This window comes from Thunnus maccoyii, chromosome 5 (assembly GCF_910596095.1).
Source record: "Thunnus maccoyii chromosome 5, fThuMac1.1, whole genome shotgun sequence".
NCBI classification, from domain to species: Eukaryota; Metazoa; Chordata; class Actinopteri; order Scombriformes; family Scombridae; genus Thunnus; species Thunnus maccoyii.
Genome location: NC_056537.1, coordinates 20,661,826 through 20,668,112, shown reverse-complemented (window position 1 = coordinate 20,668,112; position 6,287 = coordinate 20,661,826).

The following is a 6,287-nucleotide window of genomic DNA, read 5'->3' as shown; positions in this document are numbered from 1 at the left end:
GTCATATGATACATTATCTGCCTCAATCCTGTGGATCAGTGTGTATCACTTTAATATTAAAGTATCACTCCTCATCTCCCCTTTCTCTGTCACACACACACACACACACACACACACACACACACACACTCATATTCACATTCATATCCACATGATTTGCCTGTTGCCAATTCCTTAATTCTTCAGTAACTGATACATTCCTTTGCCATGTGTGAGAATGTTTTTCATCGCACAACGACTGATAGTGATTCTTAAAAATGAAACAACTAAATGTTCCTCACATCTGGGCTGGATTTCCTACAGCTAGCCAACACCAGATAGCGTCAGGACAAATTGTTTCTGTTCCAAAACCCTGGACTTCATTAAGGCATTGTTTGAGATTTATATTTAAGAATTCTTGTCCTGATGAAGGATATGGAAAGCGGGCGTAACGTGGGAACAGGTTATCTGCTGCTGTCACTTTCTGTCCAATGGGACAAGTGTGTCTTGCAGTGACCTGTCTGCACAGACCTTTGTCACAAAGGCATTCAAGTGCAGCCGTTTGGTTTTTACATTATTCTGTGCATTCTGTGTATTTCCCAGCTGTGGTTAATAGAAACCATGCATAATACACACTGGATGAATGAGACGTGAATGCACAGAAAGGTGTGACTGAGTGCATCTCGATACTCGATATGTTTGTTGGCCCTTTCTCTCGTCTGTACCAATTCTTTAATAATATTTAGCAGAGTCTTCTAGAGGCTGGTAAAAGTAATTAGATTGGAATCAGAGCTTGTTTTTCTTATCCAGAAGTAAAAGTAGAAATACAACACTGTGAAAATACTTCATTACAAATAAGTCCTGCATTGAAAATGTTACTTAAAGTCCCCCTTCACTCAAAAAACATGTTTTACGTGTTTTTCCCTCACTTGGATGTTTGAGCTTCGCTGTGCGGAATGATGTTTGTGCAGAGTTTGTTTTCACATTCTTCTGCTGAAAGAGGAAAGTTTCTCTGAGCTCACCTTAAATCTGAGTTTAAGGGGCGGGCCTACGAGCAGGATTCGTCACATTACAACTAGCTTGGAGACAATTGTGGTCCAATATACAACTTATACAAGACTGTGTGTGTGTGTATGTGTGTGTGTGTGTATGTGTGTGTGTGTGTGTGTGTGTGTGTGTGTGTGTGTGTGTGTATGTGTGTGGACTTTTTACATATTGTGTCCTCAGTTAAACTTTTGAAAACATATTAATTAATTCTGGATTTCTCAATGAGGGAGAAGTTGTAGATGGAGGATTTTAATGAGATAATTGAACTTTTTTTGTGGAAAAATCATATCAGACACATAATAGCATAGAGCAGGCTTGGCTACTGTAATGCTGTCCTATCTGGTCTACCTAAAAAAAAAGAGTCATAAATCAGCTCCAGCTGATGCAGAACTCTGCGGCCTTAGTGCTGACAAGGACCAGAAGGAGAGAACACATTACACCATAATTTTAAAGTCCTTACACTGGTTGCCTGGCAGTTTCCGTACTGATTTTTTTTTTAAAAATATGTATTTTCAAAGCACAAATAAAGGAAAAACTGGTACAGGCCTGAATGCTTGACCCCTACAGTCAGGGAATCTGGTGGCTCTGTTATGCTGTGGGCAGAATTTTGCTGACATGCTTTGGGTCCACTTGTCCCCTTAGAGGGAAGGGTCACTGCAAATCAATACAAAGTTGTTCTGAGTGATCACCTTTATCCTATGATGAAACATTTCTATTCTGATGGGAGTGGTCTCTTCCAGGATGACAATGGGCACGAGGGGTCACTGAATAGTTTAATGAGTATGAAAATGATGTGAATCACATGCTATGGCCCTCACAGTCACCAGACCTCAACCCAACACCTATGGGAGACTTTGGACTGACTTAGAGTATCTTTTTGAAGAATGGTGTTCATCCCTCCAGAAGAGTTTGGATACTTGTAGAATCAATGTCAAGGCTCATTGAAGCCTTTCTGGCGGCACGTGGTGACCCAACACCTTACTATGACTCCTTATGTTGGTTTTTCCTTTAATTTGTCACCCGTTTGTATGTCTCACCAGTACAGCCCCTCAGGTCCTCAGGCATGAGTCTGTAAGTTGTTCCAAAGTGCAGGACTGAAACCTTCGGTGAAGCAGCTTTTACCTTTTATGCTCCGAGTCGCTGGAACAATCTGATGAGGATCTGAGAGCAGCTAGAAGTGTTGAAAACTTAAAATGTAAACTTAAAACCTACTGAACCTCTTAGCCTGGCTTTTGATTAAGAAAGAAAGACGGTTTATAGACATTATTTACTTTATTTTATTCACTTAGTTTAGTGTATTTATGTTGTAAAATGTTATTCTAATTTATTTTAGCTATTATTTTATTACTATATATATTTTTATCCCTCATTGATTTTATTTGTCTGTTTTGTTTTGTCTTTTTAATCTATTTAATCTATTTTTTAGTCTAGCTTTTATTTAACTCTATTTATCATTATTATTATTATTATAACTTTAGCTTGTAAATCTATTTTATTGTATTTCATTGTCATCATTTTTATTGTTGTTTTGTCTTTTTAATCTATTTTATCTAGTTTTTTAATCTAGTTTTTATTTCACTCTATTTCACAAGTACTGTTATTATAGTTTTTAGATCTATTTTATTATATTTTCATCATTTGTATTTTCTCGCATGTATTGGTCTCAAATTGTTTGTTTTTTTTGTTGTTTTTACAGTCTACACTTGTTCTGTCTTATTATCGGCTTGTCAGTCATCTGTGAAGCATTTTGAACTGCACTAACCTGTATGAAAGGTGCTATACAAATAAAGGTTTATTGATTCATTGATTGAGTATTTTTATAAATTGTGTCTGGAGGGGATCTTTAACTAAATGTTGCAATTGTCAAAATGAACTTAGTATGGTATAAAAAGTAAAGTATCAATAGTAAAAGTACTCAATGAAGAAAACTGGCACCTGTGAGTGTTATAATATTAAATAAATTATTGGATTATTTTTATCGATACATTAATGTGTAACTTGCATTTTACTATTGTAGAAAGTTGAGGTGGAGCAAATTTTAACAGTTTTATATACTGTTAGTTACTTTATCTGTTTTATATTTTATTTATCCATAATAATGTATAGTATTTCCTAAGATTATCTGGTTTTGTGTGTAAAATCTTAATCTGCAAAGTAACTTGAAACTAAAGCTGTCAAATAAAAAAAGTGAAGTAAAAAATACAATATTTCCCTCTGAGTATAAATCAGTATCAAACTCAAATATGAAAGTAAAGTATTAGTACCTCAGATTTACATTACTTGAGTAAATGTATCACCACTGCTGAAGCTATAAAGGATTTTTCTCTTTGTGCTGCCTCATGTTATGTGAGCCAAAAATAACCTTTATTATCCTGTAAACTGTATCTTCATCTCTATGGCAACTGTTTAAGTGTTGGTGCTCAGTTTAACATTTAACCAATGAACAATGTCGGTCAAAAGAAATAAACAAATCCCATTTTAGAGTAAGCTAATGTCATCACTAATGAACACTGTGTACACTACTTTTCCAATCTCTCTGGCAGATACAACAAGAGTAGCATGTAAATGGGTGTCGACTGAGAGAGAGGACCATTTGACAGAATGGTTAGAGGAGATGTAATTTTCCACATCTGTGCAGGATTTGTTTCTGTTTTCTATCATAACAAGAAGACAACTTTAATCAAATATTAATACGTTATGAAACATAAGCATTTAGGCATTGTGTTCAAATTTTAATCACATAATGTTGACATTATATGAGTAATAGCACTGATATCCTGGATGTAATAAAACCAGGGACTAAGACTTGTTGTGCAATAGAAGTAAATAAACTTTCAACCAACACCTCCCAACATCTGCGCAGGAGCGCTCATAGCACAGCTGTGTGAATCAGTGGATGTGATGATTTTGAGGGAAAATGCACTTTGCTGCATTTCCTTCACATCACTGCCACCTTGTGACATTTTTAAGAAATGTCTCAAAATTTCAGATTCACATTTAAGACTTAAGTGTATACTTTATATAACTTGTCACATATGGAAATTGGACAGTATTTCCTCACAAGCATTGTGCATTGTTTCAAATCTTATGAATAACTAAACTAGTTTAAAAGTATTTTTATTACTATTAGAAATTATATACTATAACACTATAAGCATGAGGACACAAATGTTTCAGTGTATACAAAAACCTTTGTGATGTAACTATTTTCAGTAGAATACATCATGCATGTATCTGTAAATTAGGTTATAAAAGGGTTTTAGAACATATACTTATTAAATTATGCACTTCTTATTAAATAAATTAACTTTCTATTGAAATTTTAAGCTTGTTTTGCGTGTCAACATTTCAAACATGAGTCATGAAAACCATGAAATTACTGTTTTCACCACCTTACTTTACCTTTATTGTTAGTGGTAGTAACCATTCACCAGCATGTAGCGACGCAGCACCTGAACGTCTTCTCAGATCCATAATCTTCATGTTTGTCTGTAAAGTTTTGTTATTGTTGTTGTTGTTGTTGTTGATGTTGTTGATGTACTGGATGTTTTACAGATTGACAAATTTGTCATTTTGTAATTTTGAAGTTCTTGTACTGGAGGTGATGTTGTTACATTTTTTGCAGGACCCCAGTCTAAAATCTCATCTAGGACACTAACATAGTCAGACCCAGTAATGGGCTTCAATGATTTCTAACAACCGAAACCAGAGGTTTAATATAAATCCATCTTTTAATTAACTCCATCTTTGAATATATTGTTTGGTCACAATAATTAAGAATAATAATAATTATATAATATAGTGTAATAGATAATTATATGTATTATATTTTAACATTATAATGATTAATAACAATTGTACAACATTTCCACTTTTTTCCTCCGTATTTGGGAACTGAAACAGGCAGACGAGCCCAGCAGAGTAAAACGTACAACACATCACAGTATCAGCTGTAATCTTACTCAGTGGAGAGCAAAGAAAAAGAAGCAAAGAATCTCTTTATTAGTCAAGTATACAAACATACAAAGAATGTGTAACAAACGCAACATAGAAGAATAAAAACAGAACAAGAGTAAGGTCATAATAATAATATTGAAATAAACAAAGTAGCCGAGTACTAAGATTAAATTTAAAATTTAAAATCTATTTACACAAAAGAATACTAATAGTTTTGAAATTGGATATAAAACTTGAAATGAAATATTGACTGTACAAAGTAAACATGGACTGTGCTGCAGACAAAGAAATTAAGTAATGATATATATGAAGGTGACAAGCGCAAAAAATTAAATGTGACATGTGCAATAAATAATTAAATGATATAACAGGGGAGCTTTATTGAAGCAAGTATACAACAAGTTTACACCATCTTGTGTGTACAACTTGAGTCTACAATCACAAACACACCAGAGAGACTAAAGGTTGTAAAAACGAACAAACAAACAAAAGTTAAGTAAATATCTTGTAAAGCTTACAGTGGTTATAGGTTTTAAAAGCTTTTTTGTTTGTACAATCACATATTGAAGAAATGTGTTGTTTGATATAGACAGTCAGCTCTGAGAAGTTTGGCTTTTTGCTGAAGTATTTGGACTGGTGAATATAAAATTTGGTCAAAATAGTAATAAAAATATCTGCGAACAGAGATTCCTTTCATATTCAGTGAATCCAAACAGCATATTTTTTCCAAAGTAATAAAACGTGAGGATAGATATGATCAGCAATAAACTGTTACAATTTACTCCACAGTTGTTTTGTATGCGGGTACAACTTACATCAATGTCTTTCTGAGTTTCTGCAAATAATGATAAGTTGGATAAAAACCAGTGAAGCATTTTAAAGGATCTCTTTGACTTTGTTAGTCAAAAACAACAACAACAAAAAACCTTATGGTGCAATAACCAAACTCTTTTCCAACAAATATCTCCAACAAATGTGGACCAGTATGATAAGGCAGAGGGTGTATACTCATGATGTCTTATTGATTGATTGCCTTATTTTTATTCTTAGTCAGAAATGAAAAACAAGTGTTCACAACCGTTGTTTCAGTTGCATCTAACAGTGGAGGCTTATTGATTTGCCTTAAAACCTTTAAAAAGTGAAATAATACAGCATCAAAGACAACTGAGAAATCCTTTGGAGAAACAGTGTTGAATAAATTCAACATAATTATAGAGTTGACTATGCTGGTTGGATAACTGACTTAACAATAACATATTATTACTAACCACTGTTGAAAAAAATAGATTCATTTTTATACAGAA